The 21,163-nt window shown below is 41.4% G+C and overlaps 1 protein-coding gene across 2 annotated transcripts in view; it reads right to left on the bottom strand.

Moving 5' to 3' along the window:
• PDE10A (phosphodiesterase 10A) overlaps nt 1–21,163 on the bottom strand; it is a 786,289-nt gene that overhangs the window by 635,906 nt on the left and 129,220 nt on the right. The window lies entirely within an intron of this gene.

Genomic DNA, 21,163 nt, shown 5'->3' with positions numbered 1-21,163 from the left:
TATCTATAAAGGACCCCAATAATAGGATTATGACTCATCCTGGTTGAGGTGGAACACACATTAACTGAAGTAATCTCATCAAAAGGTCCTACTTACAATGTGTTCACACCCACAGGAATGGATCAGACTTAAGAACATGTTTTTCTGGGGTACATACAACTCCAAACCACCACAGATGGGTTAAATAGTGGATTAGATACCACTGAAGAGAGAATTAGTGAATTGAAAGATGGAAATGAAGAAAGAGGAGACCTGCACTCTGGGATGGAGATCATGCTTTCCCTAGACCTTCTTCTCTCATCATCAGGGTTGAAGAAAGAACTTTACAAGCCCACCCTTTCCCACCCACAACACTCACACCCTCATTAAAACTACCTTCCTTAAATCTATTGTGAAAACTCTCATTATTCCTTAATCCATGTTTATGACAGTGCCAGAAGAGCTCCCAGACTCTCAGGTCATCCTTCACCTCCTGCACTTTTATTCCCCCAAAATTTGTCTATTCCCTGTTCTGTTCTCTTTTCTAAGATCTCCCCAACTCTTTAAGCCTTTCCATTTTTTTTTTTTTAATTAGAGAAGTTGTGCGTTTACAGAACACACATGCTTAAAATACAGGATTCCCATACATTGCTTCACCACCAATACCCTGCATTGGTGTGGAACATTTGTTACAATTGATGATAGAACTTTTTAAAATATAATTTTACTAATTTTTAACAGTAGTTACCTTTGTCACAATTGATGAAAGATTAAGAGAGTACTATTAATTATCATTCATAGTTTGTATTAGGTGTATTTTTCCCAAAATACCACCCTATTATTAAAACCTTGTATTAGTGTTGTACATTTGTTATAATTCATGAGAGAATACTCTTATACTTGTACTATTAACTATTGTCCATTGTCTATAATAGGGTCCACTGTGTTATGCAGTCCTATGTTTTATCTTTTAATTTTTCTTGTAATAACACATATGACCTAAAGCTTTCCTTTTTAACCACATTCATCTATATAATTCAGTGCTGTTAATTACACTCACAATATTGTGCTACTATCAGCACCATCCATTTCTATCAATCAAAATAGGAATTCTGTAAAAATTAAGCATCAAATCCTCATTCTCTAAACCAAGTATATCCCCTGGTAACCTATAATATATATTCTGTGTCTATGAATTTGCTTATTATAAATAGTTCATACCAGTGAGATCATACAATATTTGTCCTTTTGTGGCTTATTTCAGTCAACATGACGTCTTCAAAGTTCATCCATGTTGATGCAGGCATCGGGACTTTATTCCTTTTTATGGCTGAGTAATATTCCATTATATATATATATATATATATATACATACATGTTGTTTTCCAATCATCAGTTGATGGACACTTGGGTTGCTTCCATCTTTTGCCAAGTATGAATAATGCCACTATGAACATCGGTGTTTAAATATCTGTTAGAGTCCTTGTTTTCAATTCTTCTGGGTATATACCTAATGGCAGGATTGCTGGGTCATATGGTAATTCTATACTTAGATTCCTGAGGAACTGCCAAACTGTCTTCCACAGTGGCTGCACCATTTTACATTCCCACCAGCAATGAATGGGTGTTCCTATTTCTTCACATACTCTCTAACACTTGTAGTTTTTTGTTTTTATTTAAATAGTAGCCATTCTAGTGATTGTGAAATGATATGTCATTGTGGTTTTGATGTGCATTTTCCTAATAGCCAGTGATTTTGAGGAATTTTTCATGTGGTTTTTAGCCTTTTGCATACCCTCTTTTGAGAGGTGTCTATTCAAGTATTTTGCCCATTTTTTTTTCACCATTTTTGTCTTTTTATTGTTGAAGATTTCTTTATATATTCTGGATAGAAAATGCTTACTGGATATGTAGTTTCCAAATATTTTCTCCCATTAAATAGGTTGTCTTTTCTCTCTGTGACAAAGTCCTTTAAAACATCAAAGTTTTAATTTTGAGATATCCCATTTATCTATTTTTTTCTCTCATTGCTCTTGTGCTTTGTGTGTAAAGTCTAAGAAACCATTGCCTAACAAAAGTCCTGAAGATGTGTCCCTACATTTTCTTCTGGGAGTGAAACCATTCCATTCCATAATCCACAATTCATAGATACCTTTCCATTATTAGCCTATTGTCTGAACCATAACTTTATCTTCTTGCTGTAGGTAAACCAAGCTCTTTGCTGAGGACAGAGCTGTTCCTGCAGTCTTCTCAATCAGTAGCTCTCCCCAAGCTTTGTACCAGTATCTTTCCAGTTGCTGAGACCAAAATCCTTGGTAATTTCTGTACAAGTCTGTCTTTCTCATCTCATATCCATTCTATTATCAAATGCTGTTGATTAGTCCTTCAGGGTAAATCCAGAATCAAACTGCTTCTCACTACTTCCACCTTTATTCTTATTTGCAAACCACTATCAATATGCACCCAGAATGCTAGTAATAACTCCCTGATTGGTCTCTCCCCTCCTACTCTCAACCTTTTACAGTGATGGTAGCCAGAGTCATCCTTTAAAAATGCAAATCAGATCATATTAGTCCTCTGCTCAAAACATTCCAATGGCAAAAAATTATAACCAGAGGGAAAAAACAAAGTCCTTACAATGTCTCAAAGGACCCTACATGATCTGCATTCCCTCATCTCATGGAATCACAACAGCTCCACTGGCTTCCTTGTTTCTCAGACATGCTAGTTGTGCTCCCTCTTTAAGGTCTTTGAACTAGGTCTGCCTGAAATACCCATCCAGCAGACATTCGCTTCGCTAATACACTCACCTTCTTAAAGTCTTTGCTCAAATTTCCTCTTCAAAGACGTTGCTTTGACCACACTGGTATGCTCCACAAACACCTCCAATGCCAGAATTCCCAACCTGCACACCTGACTTGACATTTTCTATAGTCCACAGCACTCATTACTTTCCAACATTCTATATAACTTACATATGTTTGCATTTTATTGCCTGCCTTTTCTGTTGGAATATATATAAGTTCCACAAGGGTTGTGATTTCTGTCTGCTTTGTTCACAGATCTTTCTCAAGTACCTTGAAGACTGCCTGGCCCAAAGCGGTCACTCAATAAACATGTGAGACTAAGAGATGGAAAACATTAAAAGACAAATTAAGAATTATGGAAGATAGAGTGAACAGTCTAACAAATATTTAACTGGAGTTCCGGAAGGAAAGGGGCATTACTTAAAGACCAACTAGTTGACTATTTGAGAGGCAAGAATTCTCAGATTTAGGAAATATAATGAACCTCAGGCAGAATAAATACATAATTAAAATAGCCATCCCATAAACATGGCAGAAGATTGAGCATTTGATCAGAAGTCCTCCAAACATAGTCATCTATTCACCATAGTTCTGTAACCCTGATCTTGCATACATTTTGCATGTATTCAATGTCAGTGATGCCCGTGTGATACCCAAGAAAACCCAAAGAGAGAAATTAAATACAAAGAAATTACATTTTGATGGGTAAGGTTGAGCTACAAACTATTGTAATATCTAAGATTTCACTCCTCTTCCCCAAATCAAGTTTTGTGTATTGCCTACTGAGAAGCATAGACTATAGGTACCACTAAAAAGGAGAGAAAACCTTAATTAGATGATTGTTTGCAAATATGGTTATTTATACAAACACACTGTTGCTGTTTCCTAATTTGTACACTCCTGTGCAACACAGACCAAAGCAACAACATCATCACATCTTCTTGGTGAAATATTCCAATCACCCTAATGGAAAAACAAATACTACTGGCCTTAGCATTGGGTTTTACGTGGGCTATGTACCTGGAATGGAAGCACCATCAAGCCTTCTGAACTGGAATTGCCTCACTTCATGAGATATTTTTGAATTGCTAAATCCATCAAGGCACGTATTAATGGATCTACGTTTTTAAGAGTCACCATTGCACTCACAGTTTCCACAGTTGTTGTCCTAAAACCATTTTCTATAATCTATTTGGCACTTTACTTTTAAGAGTCCCCAATTTTTCAAGACTGTGACCTTCTGAACAATTTCTGTGTTGTGCCCTCCTCTTGCCCCATCAGCCCAAGACAGAAAACTGGGAATCCCCAGGCTTCTCCCATTCTCACCACCAGTAAATAATCTCAGGACTGTTCTCTGCCTGAAACAACCATCCAAGTGTCTTCCATGTTAGGGCAACATCAAGGCACCAAGAGGCTCTAAGTCCCCTCTAGACTCAACAACCCAGTGTTCTAGTTTGCTAATGCTGCCGGAATGCAAAACACCAGAGATGGATTGGCTTTTATAAAAGGGGGTTTATTTGGTTACACGGTTACAGTCTTAAGGCCATAAAGTGTCCAAGGTAACCCATCAGCAATCGGGTACCTTCACTGGAGGATGGCCAATGGTGTCCGGAAAACCTCTGTTAGCTGGGAAGGCATGTGGCTGGCATCTGCTCCAAAGTTCTGGTTTCAAAGTGGCTTTCTCCCAGGACGTTCCTCTCTAGGCTGCAGTTCCTCAAAAATCTCACTCTTAGTTGCTCTTGGGGTGCTTGTCTTATCTTAGCTTCTCCGGAGCAAGAGTCTGCTTTCAATGGCTGTCTTCAAACTCTCATCTGCAGCTCCTGTGCTTTCTTCAAAGTGTCCCTCTTGGCTGTAGCTCCTCTTCAAAACATCACTCACAGCTGCACTGAGTTCCTTCTGTTGGTCAGCTCATTTATATGGCTCCACTGATCAAGGCCCACCCTGAATGGGTGGGGCCACACCTCCATGGAAATTATCTCATTGGTGTTATCACCTACAGTTGGGTGGGGCACATTTCCATGCAAATAATCTAATCCAAACGTTCCAACTTAATCCCCACTAATATGTTTGCCCACAAGGTTGCATCAAAGAATATGACTTTTTCTGGGGGACATAATACATTCAAACCAGCACACCCAGGAACTTTCCCTTGCAAGGGATCCAAGAGAGCAACGTTATTCTTATTCATTCACTCACTCACTCAAAACATACTTCCAGGGCTCCTTGTTGTATGTTAGATGCTGGGGTTTGTCCTTGGTATAGAGGCTGTTACATCCAAAGACACGTTAGCTAGCAGCAACGTAGATGACATCTCCTTCAGATAGTGAATTCAAACCACAGTTTCCTGTGGCTTTAACTGAATGTAAATTTAAAGAGCCATTTACACAGAAACTAGCGGGACTCTATGTCATCATTATGCAAATAATAAATCATCCCACAAACTTAATTCAGCAAATTTCAAAGGCTGCTGTCTCTTTCTTCTCCACTGGATGGCAGAAAATACTGGAAAACTTTGAAAAGCACCTGATAAGTTGTTCTGTGGCATTTACTTTTTAAATGGGAAGTTTTTTTAGGTGAGTAGATGTGGAGAGAGGGAAAGAAGATAAATAAATTAATAGCCTCTGAAATGATCGCTTTGCCTATTTAATTCAAGTCCTAAAGCCTCAATATTTTTTTTCTACTGGGCTTTATTCAGACCTCATTAGAAGTTAATGAGTTTTGTCAGTAGTCACTTATCTTCTTCTCTTGTTATCACAAAACAACAAAACCACCCTTGCAGACAGAGCAGATCTCCATTTTGTTTCCACTTTTCTGACAAGACATAAGAACCTTCCTGTTGTTTGTTCACTTAGATATTATGGTATAAAAAGGTAAAGGATAGAGTACGGCTGCAAATGACAAAAGTTAAGAGAATGAATGGGGACATGAATCATGATATAATGATATCAGAACCCTATTACTGTAGACATAACTCCATCTTAAAGTGAAGAGCTGGTACTATTTTCAGGTAAAGAAAAAGACAAGGAACCTCACCAATGTATTGCAAAGGGTTGCTCACCCTGTACCAGTGGAGAATGCTTCTAAATAATAGTTCTGTTTTTCTTATTATTCCCCAAACCAGTCTCATCTCCTTCCAGATTTTAAAAGAAAACAGAAAATTGACCCTTTCTTCCCCCACATATAATTTTCTTTCTAGATGATTGCCTTTCTTAAAATAGCAAAATCTTAAACCTGTTACATTGTAGAGCAGCCCCTTTTTACATTCTGATATTGTGTCATCCACTGTATTCCATAAAAGGGTAGTGATTTTCTGTCCCATTTTAAAGATGTGGAAATGGTGGTTTTGAAAACAATTTCAAAGTAGCTCTAAGTCAAGGCAATGGTACACTGAAAGCAGCTTTGTGTTTTTCTGTATTTGTATCTCATTTCGGATGTAACTGATAAATCTGTGGTTGGGGCTTTGGGCGTGGATCGCTATGGGGCTCAGGAGAGTTGCCAGGACAGGGGCTCTTTGTCTCTCAGCTTTGTCCCCACGTTATGTCCATCCTGGGGCAGGCTCTCCCTGGTAACTGCTGGACAAGTACCACAGCACCAGACCTCTCAGCCTTTCCAGAAGGCTCAGCAAAACATCGTGGGATTGAGAACATCTTCTTGACCAAAAGGGGGATATGAAATGAAACGAAATAAAGTTTCAGTAGCTGAGAGAATCAAATGGAGTCAAGGGGTCACTCTGGTGGACATTGTTCCACACTATATAGATAACACTTTTTATGTTTTAATGTATTGGAATAGCTAAAAGTAAATATCTGAAACTATCAAACCCCAACCCAGTGGCCTTGATTCTTGAAGACGATTGTATGACAATGTAGCTTACAAGGGGTGACAGGGTGATTTTTGAAAACCTTGTGGATCACACTCCTTTTATCCAGTGCATGGATGGATGAGTAGAAAAATGGGGGCAAAAAACTAAAGGAAAAATAGGGCGGGAGGAGGGGGGACGATTTGGGTGTTCTTTTTTTACTCTTTTTTTTTTATTCTTATTATCACTTTTTCTGGTACAAGGAAAATGTTAAAAAAATAGATCAGGGTGATCAATGAACAACTATATAATGGTAATGAGATCAACTGATTGTGTATTTTGGATGACTGTATGGTGTGTGAATAAATCTTAATAATAATAAAAAAGTCACGTGGCATCTTAGGGTGAGCCTGTGGTGGGGCCCCCTGCCCAGCCCCGGATAGTCGCTACAACCAGATCTCAGTTACCTGTCCCCACTCCCCACCTGGGGACCCAGTGACAGGAGTCCCCAGACAACAAGCCCACACCGCTGCTTTAAGGAATGAGACTGAGGAACGATGACAGAAGAGTGGCGCTTTGATTATTCTCACTCCTTCTTATTTTGCCTTCTTCTCTTTAGTTGAATGAAAATAAAATTCAACTAATTGCTCATGTAATTCTAGGCTAGTTAATAAGTGATCAGGGGGCTGAAATAATACTCAGAGGGCACATCTGTTCCAGGCAACCAAAAGCACAATCCTTATTCCTTCTTATTAGTAAATTTCGTGATCTATCCCAGCAATTACAGAGACTCTAAGGAAATCTGTTGTACTTATAAGGAGCAAATCCACCCTGAGCCTTTTTACATCCATGTCTGGTGCTGCAACTGGCACCGTTCACCCAGCTAAGGTTCAATTAAAACACAGTCCTCCTGCACTACTCAGCCCACATGTCTCAGGCATAGAATACCTGGGGGGAAAAAAGGAGGAAAATAAATGAGAAAAAAAGTGCCCATACATGTTTTGAACAAAAGCTGTTGGGGGCTTGCCCACTGCAGAGTTCTCATTCCAAGCTCCTTGGTAGTGCTTAGAAGTGACTGAAGGAGACAGGAGATGAAAGTGGAGAGAGCAAGATCCCAAGACCACAAGGGGTGTGCCAGTTTGGATGTATTATGTCCCCCCAAAACGCCATTATCTTTGATGTAATCTTGTGTGGGCAGACATATCAGTGTTGATGAGACTGTAATTCTTTGAGTGTTTCCATGGAGATGTGACCCACCCAACTGTGGGTGATAACTCTGATTAGATAATTTCCATGGAGGTGTGGCCCTGCCAATTCAGTGTGGGCCTTGATTAGTTCACTGGAGCACTATGTAAGCTCAGACAGAAGGAGCGAGCTTGCTACAGCCAAGAGGGGACACTTTGAAGAATACACAGGAGCTGAGAGAGGAGCTGCAGCTTACAGGGACATTTTAGAGACAGCCTCTGAAAGCAGACTTTTGCTCCAGAGAAGCTAAGAGAGGACAAACACCCCAAGAGCAACTGAGAGTGACATTTTTGAGAGCTAAAGCCTAAAGAGGAACGTCCTGGGAGAAAGCCATTTTGAAACCAGAACTTTGGAGCAGACACAAGCCATGTGTTTTCCCAGCTAACAGAGGTTTTCCGGACACCATTGGCCATCCTCCAGTGAAGGTACCTGATTGTTGATGTGTTACCTTGGACACTTTATGGCCTTAAGACTGTAACTGTGTATCCAAATAAACCCCCTTTATAAAAGCTGATCCGTTTCTGGTATTTTGCTTAGCAGCAGCATTAGCAAACCACAACAAGGGGAAATGGTGCTGCTGATGTAGGGGGTTGCAAAGAAGAATGGAACAAAAGAAACCTCTTCATGTGAAATTGAACACCCTAGCCTCTTAATTCCCTGACACATCTGAGCAAAGGTGGAGATGGCCAGATAGAAAAACAAAGATCTGATGGATGAAATCACACCATGGGGGCTCTACTCAATGTCTTCCGTGGTAAAAAAAAAAAAAAAAAAAAAAAAAAAAAAAGGAGATCAAGGGAAAAATGAGCCCAGGATGCCCCATGCATACCCTACAAATGTCCTTTTTCATTAGATGTTATCCAGTTGGTGTTAACCTCTTTCAGCATGGAGGAATCTGAGATCAATCAGCAGCCTCTTCCCCTCTGCATGGGGGTACAGACTCTTCTTGGACTGGCACTAGTTCCTCTGTTGGGGGGCTTAGAGCGTCCCATTTCTGTGTCCCTGCCTCCTCTGTCCCCTCCTATCTACACCACCCAGCTGGCCGCTTTAACTGCTCACCACCTAATCCCTCAAGCACTGTCCTTGCCCTCTTGTCTCCTGAATGTCCTGCTTTGTCCCTCCCCACGAATCATCCAGGGGAATTGCAGTGCTGTCTTCTTCATGTCAAAAATGATGGCCCGTTCCCATGGCAGGGTCTCAGACAATGGTTTTGTTCTAAGAAAGGCTGACAGTGAACTTGAGAAGAATCTTGAGGCTCCAAACAGGGCAGCTGTAGCAGGTTTATGAGTTACCAATCTTGGTCATCTGTAGCCTTCTTAACCCATGTGTTTGTGTACTCAAGCACCTACTCTTCTGTATTGTTCTCTAATTGTCTCATGTTTATGTCTCGTCTTCCACCTGGATTTTAAACTCTTTAGGTGTGGGATAAACACACATGTTAAAAGAGTTGATGTTTAAATTTTTTAACTTCATTTTGAAATAATTGCAGACTTACAAAAAGGTTGCAAAAATAATATAAGGCATCCCCATATGGCCTTTACCAAGTGTCCCCAAATGTCACATGACCACAGCGCAATGTTCAAAATCTGAAAATAAACATTGACGCAATATTTTTTTTAACTAACCTATAATCACTACTCAAATGTTGCCAGTTGTTCCACTCATGCTATGTGTCTGGTCTAGTTGTAAGACCTTAGAAGAGTTGATGTGTTCTAACTACTTACTATGTGCTAACTAGTTCTATTTACTCAGACACTCTCCTGAATTACACTCTTGCTACACATCTCATTCAATTCTCACAATCTTGTTAGGGCCCATTTCTATGATTGCTAATATTTAATTGATGGTTCAAATGAGGCTCAGAGAAGTTAATTAACTTGCAGAGATCACACAGCCAGTGAACTGCTAGCACTAGTATTTGTACCAGACCTGTCTGTCAGGAGCCTGAACTGCTAACCTTATGTATATACAGCTGGACAACCAGATCTCCTCTAATCTCCCCCACCACCGTGTCTTTCTCTTTTCCCATACATTCATATATTAATATATCCAGACCACCTACCACCTGAACATTCCAGGTATTTTATAGAACTTAACTAGGGTTTGTAATTGCAGCAATATTAATATGACACTTCTGCTTCCAGCTTCAAAAATCATGCTGTGTTGGTCCTGTGGATTTGATGTCTCCAAATGTGTTCACTTGGTGGTTGGTTGACTCAGATATTGCTTTCAGTTCAAAGCAGGCAACGAACGTTCTTTGTTGGTGACTCGAGTCTTCTTGGTGTGGCCAGTTGTATTCACCGTCTTGGTCAATCTTGCTGCCACTCTTTGGTCCTCTTGTTGTGTCCCTCAAGGATACCATTAAGAATCTGCAGCAGAGTATGACTCCCGGAGATGAATGTGGACCCGGCATCGTGGGACTGAGAGTATCTTCTTGACCAAAAGGGGGATGCAAAATGAGACGAAATAGTTTCAGTGGCTGAGAGATTCCAAATGGAGTTGAGAGGTCACTCTGGTGGACATTTTTATGCACTATATAGATAACACTGCTTAGGCTTTAATGTATTGGAATAGCTAGAAGTAAATACCTGAAGCTACCAAACTCCAGCCCAGCAGTCTGGACTCCTGAAGACAATTATATAATAATGTAGATTACAAGGGGTGACAGTGTGATTGTGAAGACCTTGTGGATCACACCCCCTTTAGCTAGTGTATGGATGAGTGGAGGAATGGGGATAAAAACTAAAGGACAAATGGGGTGGGATGGGGGATGATTTGGGTGTTCTTTTTTCACTTTTATTTTTTATTCTTGTTCTGGTTCTTTCTGATGTAAGGAAAATGTTCAGAGATAGATTGTGGTGATGAACGTATAACTATGTTATCATACTGTGGACAGTAGATTGTATATCATGGATGATTGTATGGTGTGTGAATGTATTTCAATAAAACTGAATTTAATAAAAAAAAAAAAAAAGAATCTGCAGCAGTTCCTAGATGATCAGAGTTTCAAAGAATTCTCTGAGAATAAAATATGGCTTGAACAAGATTTGGTGCAATACAACAGCTGGTTTGGGAGGCCAGTCTCTGGAGGACTATCATACTTTTCTATCTTTGACTGCATTGTGTTTAACATGTTTTCCAGCAATTTGGGAGAAGCCAAGAAAGCCATGTTTATCAAGTCTGCGGATGACAGACTTACGAGATGCCGCCAACATGATAAACGACAGACTCAAACTACAGAAGGCCCCAACAGGTTAGAGCACTCGACTAAAACCACAAGATGAAATTAAACAGAGATATGTGTCAAGACCTACATTTAGGTTCCAAAAATCAATGGCACAAGTACCAGAGAGGGGAACTTGGATTTATAGCTGTACTTGTGAGGAAGAGGTGGAAGGAGTTTTAGTAGACCACAAGCTCCAGATGGGAGCCAAGAGTAGATCAGGCTACTGTAAAAAGTATCACAACCCTATACTACATTAACAGAAGAATAATAAACAGAATAAAATAAGGAATTGTGGTTGATGCTGGCCATACACTACCTTGGGGAATGTGTTCAATTTGGAGTGCCACATTTTAGGATGGAAACACTAGAGAACACTCAAGTACGGCTGTTCAAACTAGCAAGGTGTCTAAAAACTGACGTCATACAAAGGGAAACACGTTCACTAAGTCCTTGTCATCCAGAGCAGTGGCTCTTAACCCAGAATAAGTATCAGAAACACATGGTGTTATGAGTTGAATTGCATCCCCCTAAAAGAGATGTTGAAGTTCTTACCCCAGTATCTTAGAAGGTGACCTTCTTTGGAAATAGGGTCACTGTAGGGGAATTAGTTAGTCATGCTGGAGTAGGACAAGCCCTATTTCCACAGGACTGGTCCTTATAAGAAGAGACAGAGGGGAGAAGGCTATAAGACAATGGAAACAGAGATGAAAGTGCTGCAGCTGCAAACTAAGGGACACCAGGGACTGCTGGCAAACCACCAGAAGCTAGAGGAGACAAGCTTTCAGAGGCAGCATGGTGCTGCAGACATCTTTTTTTTTTAACGTAATTTTATTGAGATATATTCACATACCATACCATCCATCCAAAAGCAAACAATCAGTGGTTCACAGTATCATCACATATTTGTGTGTTCACCACCATGATCAATTTTGCTTTACTCAGAAAAAGAAATGAAAAGAAAAAAGAAGGCCCCACACATCCCATACCCCTCCCCCTCCCTCTTATCAATCACTAGTATTGCACTCTATCCAATTTTAAGACTCACAATAGAGGTAGGTTAACTAAGACAGTGTAGCATTGTTAGAGATAGATATATAGATCAGTGGAACAGAATAAAACATCCAGAAGGAGATCCACAGGAATACAGGCAAATGACATTTTTTTTTTTTTTTTTTTGCTATATAGTTATACAATCATTATCAAAGATCAAGGCTACTGGATTTCAGTTCAACAACTCCAGGTATTTCCTTCTGGCTATTCTAAAGCACTAGACACTAAAAAGAAGTATCTATATAATGAGTCAGTATTGGCAGCCATTTATTAAATCCAAACTTCTCAGTCACACTTCCTCCCTCTCATTTGATCTTTGTCTCAATCTTCAGGGGTATCTGGGCAATGGCCCTTTCAACTTCCTCATGCTGGAAAGGGGTGTTGACCCTTATGGGGCAGGGGCATGAAACTGGTTGATGTTCTTGGAGAGACTGGGCCCCAGGGTCTAGCTAGCATAGGACCAACCTGGAGGCCTTAAGCTTCTGAAAAAATAATCTTACTAAGAAAATCTTTCATGGAAACTTAGATACAGTCCAGGGCACTCTCTAGGGTTTTCAGGAATACTGTTGATTGGGGCTTGGTATACTGTGGTAGTTTGCAATATCTGGCTAAAGCTTGCATAATAGTAACCTCGAGAATGATCTCTCAACTCTATTTTAAATCTCTTGGCCACTGAAACTTTATTTTGTTCCATTTCTTTTCTTCTTTTTGGTATAGAAGGCATTTTCAATCCCACTGTGTCAGAGCCAGGCTTTGGGGAGTCATGTCCCTCCTTGGCAGGGAGATTTATACCCCTGGGAATCATGTCCCACATAGGGGGAGGGTAGGGAGTTTATTTGCAGAGTTGGCTTAAAAGGGAGAGGCCACGATGAAGCAACAAAGATGCTCTCTGGGCATGACTCTTAGGCATAATTACATGCAGGCCTCGCTTCACCATGCTGCAGACAGCCTCCATAACTGTGAGACAAGAACTTTCTGTTGTTTTACACCACCCAGTTTCTGGAACTTTTTTTTACGACAGCCCTAGGAAACTGAGACACCTAGACAGCTTCAAAAAGTCATATCCTAGAATGAGTCATATATTCAGCTGGTTTGGTGTGCAGCCTGGGCATCTGCATTTTAAATAAACTTCCAGATGTTCTTTTGATCAGCCAGGACTGGAAACAAACAGTTCAAAGAATAAATAAACAGTTCAATGAATTCCTTAACCTGGTTTCCAAAGAAATATAGGCCAAGCTCTTAGACTATCGTTCCTACTTCGTCTCCACACTTTACAAAGCTGGACCACTCGTTACCCTCTGCTCACGCCCTGCTGGCTTCCATCTCCTTGCCTTCGCTTACACAGTTCTCTCAGCCTCCCTTAGCCAACAAATTTTTGGGTCCTACATACGCTTCACGATCCCACTCAAATGTACGTCCTCCATGAAACTATAAGAAAGTTCTATTCCACCGAGCCACAGAATTTTGCCTACAGAAATCTTAGAGCACTTACCATTTTCATCCTGAACTTGTATTACGGCTGTTCTATGGTGGAGATTACTGATTCCCCTCCCTCAGTTTCTGAGCACACAGCCAGGCTGTGTTCCTCAGATGTGGACATTTGACTAAGTTCCAGACAAAGGAACGTGAGCAAATGGGGCGTGTGTCACACATGGATCCAAACCTCCCCCAGCCCCTCTTTTATGATTTCCCAGCAGCTGAAATCCTGCTGTGGTAGAGACCCACATCACTTACCTTTAACTAAAGAGATGAGGATAACCCCGTACCTGGGTGATGGCAGACAGTAGGATGGCGAGAACCTGGGTCTTTGAATAATCACCCAGGGCATTGCCACCTTCTGACCTGAATACCCTCCTTGCACCATCACTATGTCCTACTGTAGTCATTGCATATTTGGGTCTCTTTGTTGCCACAGTCTAACTTCATCCTAGCTAATGTAGAACAAATCTTGCCTTCCCTGCTGAACCGTGAGATACTGAGAATCAGCTCCACAGTCATTGTTTAGTAACCGAAATATCTGGCACATTGTTTGGTGCATAATGGATTCAGTGCACACCAATCAAATGCCTGAAAAGTCATGAGAATATTTACAGAGAACTAAACAGAGATATCATAATTATCTTGAAATATTTAACCATCCATTGGACAAGAAGGTGGGGTTTTGTCTAGTCCAGAACCAAAAGGAAACATGGAGAAGCAAAAATGAACTTCCTAAAATTTCAGAGTGCCCAAGATTTAAGCAAATTGCCTAAAAACAGGATGAACCCAGTGACCTTTGGAAGCAAAGAAGTTGCTTCCAAAAAAGAAGTAGACATTTAGCCAGGACTTCTGGCATTTGGATTTATAAGTTGGAGTTTAGAAGAGAGTTCCAGAAGGATAATATAAATTTGGAAGACTCTTGTTGTATGGATTGTGTTTAAAGACATGAGACTGGATAAAACCATCTAGAGAGTAATACAGACAAAAGAAGAGAGGAAAAAAAAAGTGATCAGAGAACATAACCTGGGAGGCTTCCAGTGTTTAGAAGTGGAAGGATAAGGAGGGAATGGCAGAGAGTGTCTAGGGGTGAAGGAAAATCCAGAGCGTGAGGTCCCCCGTGGGGAAAGAGTGATCAACTCTGTCAAATACTGTTGAAAATTAATGATTGAATTTGTCAACATGGCCATCGTCTTGGCAAGAGCTGTTTTAACAGAGTGGCGAGGGCCATGTCAGTGAGATAACCACGATTGGAGCTCTAATTTCCTGGCTTCTCTCTTTGCTCTACCCTTCTTTCTTCATTCTGTTGCATGGCTACCAACTACATCTCAAAATTCCATCAGCCAGTAGAAATTCCACACCACTTCTGCTTTCTAGCTTTGTACCCAAGGAAACCAGGCAAGATGGTGCTCCTGAATCTGTGCATGCTCTGAAGTAACTTGTCCATCTTAGAATTCCTATGTGTGATTGCTGCTTCTTTGAGAATCCTGCCACACCTGGTAAATTAGTTTATGATGTGTGTGTGCATGCATTACTTTCTCTTCTCTATGAGATGAGAGATGTCTTTCTTACATATCTTTAGAAGCATCAGAATAGCTTCCAGAACACTTCATCTCAGTGATCCCTATCCCCTTCTTTGGTTTGCTCAGGCCAAAACCCTTGGAGTCATTCTTGACTCCTCTGTCACCCCTGTCCAATCTGTGAGCAGATCCTAAGGGCTCTCCCACCCAAACGTATCCAGTGCTGTCCTCTGCTTGCCGTCCCATCAGTCCAGAACACCCCACATCTCCCAAGTTCCAGCCACCATCACCTCTCTCCCAGATTATTGCACAAGATCCTACTGAATCTCCCTGCTGCCCCCTTTGCATCTCCAATAAGATCCAGAGTGATCCTTTAAAAATATATGTCCAATCATCTTACTGCTTTTTCTCAAATCCTACATTGCTTTTTCCATCTCCTTCCAAGGAAGAATTCAAGTCCTAACGATGGCCCTCAAGGCCTTCCATGACTGGCCTCCATTGCCTCCTCCATCCCCAAGCTCTGTGCCTGGCTCAGTCTACCAGACACACTGGCCTATGTTCCTCTCACAGCCAAGCTCACCCTACCTCAGGGCCCCTGCATTTCCTGATCCCTTTGCTCAGAAGATTCTTCCTCTGGAGATCTGCCAGGATCACGCCCTCACTTTCTTCAGGTCTCTTCCCAAACATCATCAGATTGGAAAGTCTTCCCTGACCCCACCTTAGCAGGACATCACAGACGGCCCCTCCCAATCCTGGGCCCCTCATCTGCTTCTTTTCCTGCATAGCACTTACCAGCTGGCTGCTTATACATGCGTTTGTTTATTTTCTCTCTGCCCCTGCAGCTGCATGAGCTCCATGAGGACAGGGACTTTGCTAATTTGTCATAAGAAGGTGAGCAGTAAATTTTGGTGGTATGAATGAAAGATTTGCTAATGGGGAATAACCCTTAATTAGTAGCTACCAGAATCCAGGTACTTTATTGCTGAAAAAAGACTTCCATTAGCAACTTAAAAAAAAAAAAAATCACTGAAGAGATCATGATACTCTTTCCCACATTTTGCCTCAAGTTGACATTTAACAAAGATCTGATCCAAGACACTATTCATTCATAATTTTCATTCATTCACTTATTCATTCTGCGAATGTTTATTGAGTCCCACGATGAGCCAGCCACAGCGATGGGTGCTGAGGATAAACAGTGGTAAAGAGTAACAGATACTGCGCTCTGACTCTCAAGGAGCTTACCATCTACTGGATAGAGAGCTATTTTTTTTAGATTACAAAAATATATTTATGATTACAAATTTTGATGTGTGCTATGCAGAAAAAGTATAGGGTACTCGAGGGACATAACGTAATGGGGGGGGTCCTTCCTGAAGAATCCACATTTTAATCCGAGGCCCATGGGGTGGCACCTGGAGCCTGCATAGCTGGTGACCTGTATTTAGCAGGTTATACCAGGTCACAGAATCACTTGGCTCGTCCTTAGGTCTTCAGGATGTCATCCTACCAGCTAAGGCTGGTGACTCTGGTCTCATAGGAGTTTGCTACAAAACAAACTGCAGCCACCTTCTTAGTGTAAAAATAGCATTTCCTCTGCTGACGGAGTTGGGTTGCTCAGCAACCTGGCTTTTTCCTTCTTCTTTTTGAATCTCCTCATACACAAATTTTTCATTGGTCCTTGCGGTCATTAGCTTGGGAAGGCTCATTGGTCAATCAGGTAAGCTATGCCAGCAAGAGCTGGCGGGAGTGTGATGCCAAGGGGTTGGGTGGGGTGGGGAAGGTGGACAGAAAGAACTCCTCCTTGCTCACCTGTAAGATGGACAATTTGCACAGCCTCTGATGGGGCTTTCTGCCCATCCCTTATGGAGGTAGAGAGAGGTGGGGAGAAAGTGGCAGGGAGGTGTGCCCCAAAAGACACCTGACCAGTTGGGCATAAATTTCTCTCTCTCTCTCTCTCTCTCTCTCTCTCTCTCTGCCTCATGTTCACACATAACTAAGTGGAAAGGATGAGAAATTGAAGTTGGAGAAGATCTAACCCAGTGAGTATTGGCTGATAATGGAAAAGGCATAACAGGGCAAATCAAGAGAAAGTTTAGTTTCCCCTTCTCAAGCTCCATTCTCAAGGCCAAATTCAAGAACTGATCTATAAAGCAAATCTATGAACTTCACCTTTATTTACCACACTCTCAATACATACAGTTGATTACTGAAAACACTTCTCTTTGCCTTTGGCCCAATCTGGTTTTCTTTTTAAACCATTTATTACATTCCGGAGCAGAAAAGGGGAAACCCCTACCATTCCTCTACAGCTCCAGCTTTGGGTAAATGCCTCCCCATTTGCCACTTGACCTGGTGCATTATGGTACCAGATACCCTCTAGCTCTAGCAATCTGAGAGTCATCCATTTACCCCCCCTTTTCCTTACTCCTACCTCCCATCCACCCCAGAATCCTGTCAGTTACATCTCCAGATTCCACTTCAAAGAAGTCCACTTCTTTCCATCTCCATTGCTCCTGTCTTCAGTTCAGGCCATCAACATCTTGCTTGGACTACTGCAACTGTTGCCTAACAAACAGGTCTCCACCCTTGCTTTCCCCTCTACTTTATTCAGCAGCCATGACCTTCTTAAAATGTGAATTAGACCAGGCCACTCCCCTGCTTGAAGTCCTTTACTGTTATTGCTTTGATCTTAGAATGAAAGTCAACACCTTATCATGGCCTACAAGAGCCTGCAATGTATCATCACCCCCTGGTGAAGGTCCTTCTCGACCACTGTCCCTCCCATGCATTAGATTCTAACCACACTGTGGGGAGCTGGTGCTGTGAGTCTGTGTGTGATACACACATCTTTCCTCAGACTCCCTCTATGGAGACCCTTTCCGGATTCAATGCCCATCTCAGCCTCCTCTACCACCCTTCCCCTCTCTTCATCTCTCCTAATACCCACCTTGCCGGAGACAGTGATGTAGAATGTCAGTAGGACTACAGACTTGATACGAAAGATCATCTAGAAAAGTATTTCATAAACTCCATGTTTCAACCCATTAGTGGATCATGAAATTAAATTAGTTGGTTCTAAGCAGAAATTTTTATAACAAAACAGAAAAGAATAAAGAATGCATCACAGATAGTAAGAAGCAGCATTGTTTTATGAAATTATTTCAGTTGTGTGTATATACATGAGAGAGAGAAAGAGGGAAGGAAAACTGGGTCATAATACAAAATTAATTTCTTAAAGCAATGTTTTTTGCCTCCTGTATAAGGCCACGTTTCAACTCCCCAGCCCCCACCCACGTAGCAGTTCTTATACCACCACTTATGTCCCCACTGTAGGATGAGCAGAATCATTCCAAAATATCTAAACAATTTATTCCACTTTTTAATGAAATATAGCTACATCCTTCTACTAAATTGTAAGTTCGATGACCATGATTTGTTCATCTTTTTTTCCTTTTCTTTTCTCCTGGAATTTGGGGCAGAGGGTTGAGTTAAGCATATTCTTAGTTTATGACACATTCACTCATGCATGGTCTCCATTCATTCATTCATGCATGCATGAATTTATTTCAAAATGAATTTCTTACATGGGTCTCAGTGAATAAAGTGCTAATCTAAAATAAACACTCTAAACTGGACTGCTGTTGACATACTATATCTGAAAGAAATATTTCATCAGCTTATATGACAGTGAATAATCTGATTGGGTCAATTTTTAATTACGACTGAGTCATACAAACCAAGGGAACTGAGACCCCCGACAGAACTCACACAGCACATACTTGCTAACCAAGCATCGAAGTCTCCTGTTTCAACAATCCTAGGCCCTGTCTTTCCTTCTGCTAACACACCAAGCTAGCAATGACTCCAAAACAAGATTCTTATCTGAATTCCAGAGAATGATAAACCAAGACCTGGGTACAAGCTGCACATAAATTTTATAAGAAAGGCGCTAACGTCTTAGAATAAAGCCATCCATGCACTTTTCTGAAAGCATCAGACCATAAATGAATCATTTTCGTGACCTGTCCAGATACAAATACTCTCCTCTCAGTCTTCCTGAGATCTCTGAAAATAGTTTTGGAATTTATTTAATCAGGTTCAGCGGAGAGAGGTGGTCTGGAGAGTTTAAAGGCAGCCCTTCATGTATTCCTCATCAGATGATTAACTCTTGGGAGGCAATCTTAACCTGCCTTTGTACACTTTGCAACACCTGCCCAGAAGCTAGCAAAGAAAAAATGCTCCATAAAAATGAGTTTTCTTCTCTTAGGGATCAGGATGTCCTGAGAACCACTGACTAAGACCAATGCTCTCATTTTACAAATGAAGAAACTATGGCCCAGAGAGGCGAAGTAACTTGATCAAAGTCACACAGCTAAGTAAATAAATTAGTAGCAATGATGGGTCTAGAAAAATGATGGCTCTGAAATCCCAATCCATTAGTGGTATTTTATTATTCTTTAGGTGCCTTCACCAAATATTTGTTTTATTATACTTTGGATTATGCAGTTTTGTTTCTAGTATTATCATATACACTCATCTTCTCTCTCTAAAAGAGTGTATACTCTTAGAGGCATGGATTTCATCTGGTGCGGTGAAGCCAGTTGAGTGTCCTAGGGCCCTGTCTGGACTCACTGAGGAAGGATGTCATTACTGCTTGGCAAAGTCCCTGTGCTGCATATTTGTCATGCCTGCAGTGTTTGTTCCGGTTTGCTAATGCTGCTATTTTGCAAAATACCAGAAAGGGATTGGCTTTTATAAAGGGAGTTACAGCATCAACAATAGGCTATCTTCACTGAAGAATGGCCGATGGCATCTGGAATACCTCTATTAGATGGGAAGGCAGGTGGCTGGTGTCTTCTTCCTTTGTTCCAGGTTGTATTTCAAAATGGCATTCTCCAAAATGTTGCTCTTTGGGTATTTTATCCTCTGTTAGATTCTCCAGAGAAAACTCTGTGCTACCATCTCCAAAGCATCAGCAAAAGTCTGTTTTCAATGGCCGTCTCCAGAATGTCTCTTAGCTGCTGCACTGAGCTCCTTCTTTCTGAGCTTATACAGTGCTCCAGTAAACTAATCAAGGCCCATGCTGAATAAGCGGGGCCACACCTCCATGGAAATTATCCAATCAAAGGTATCACCTACAGTTGGGTGGGGCACATTGCCATGGAAACAGCCTAATCCAAAGATTCCAACAAAATCAACACTAATACATCTGCCCCCACAAGACGGCATCAAAGAACGTGGCGTTTTGAGGGACATAATAAATCCAAACCGGCACAGTGTTTAATACAGACTGATAGACCAGTGTGGGAGAGAGTCTGGAGTGGGCCACACATTTGAGTATCTAGGAGAAGAGGCTGGCTACCCACCCCCAGTCCCCCCACTCACTTAAACCCAGGAGAAAGGGCTGAGGCTAACACGGACCGTGGAGGTAGGGGTGGGGCGTGCTGTGGGAACGAAGAGGTTACAAGCTCTGTCATTCATGTAGAGGGTCCTCGTTGGCTAGATCTCTCTTGGGGACCACAAACCTCTCTTTATAGGTCAAGCAATCCTCAGAACAGGGTCTTGTATTAGGATGATTCTCTGTACACTTAAAATTGTGTTTTAAATTCAACGAGAAAAGGAGCTCTTTTGGCTTATACTTAGTGGGAGACTATTAACGATGAGGGGTGAAAGCCCTGGCCAAAAGTGGGGTGTGATGTTGCCTGGAGTATCCTGTAAGGCAGGCAGATCTGTGACCCCATAATCACACAGGTCTGCTGAGAGTGGATTTGGAGATTTGGGATCTTAGCCATTCCAAGTCTGTTTAATCAGAGACAGGGCTAACATTTTCCCCAGTTTGAAAGAACAGGAAAGAAAATATGGACTGGCAGCTAAAATGTAAAGGGCAGATCTAGTTGAGGCCACCTCAACTAGTAAGAGCAGCTACTTGTCACTTGGGCCACACGTTGCTGTACCCACACTTTGGTGCAGATAACTTTGGAAATATTCTCCACTGTGGTAGCTGTCCTCTTTCTAACCCTCTCTCTCTCCCTCTTCCCCTCCCCGTCCCCTTCCTCTC

The sequence above is a fragment of the Choloepus didactylus genome, chromosome 24 (genome assembly GCF_015220235.1).
Source record: "Choloepus didactylus isolate mChoDid1 chromosome 24, mChoDid1.pri, whole genome shotgun sequence".
In the NCBI taxonomy this organism is placed as follows: domain Eukaryota; kingdom Metazoa; phylum Chordata; class Mammalia; order Pilosa; family Megalonychidae; genus Choloepus; species Choloepus didactylus.
The sequence above is the reverse complement of the archived record's forward strand: the minus strand, read 5'-3'. Positions and strand labels throughout refer to the sequence as shown.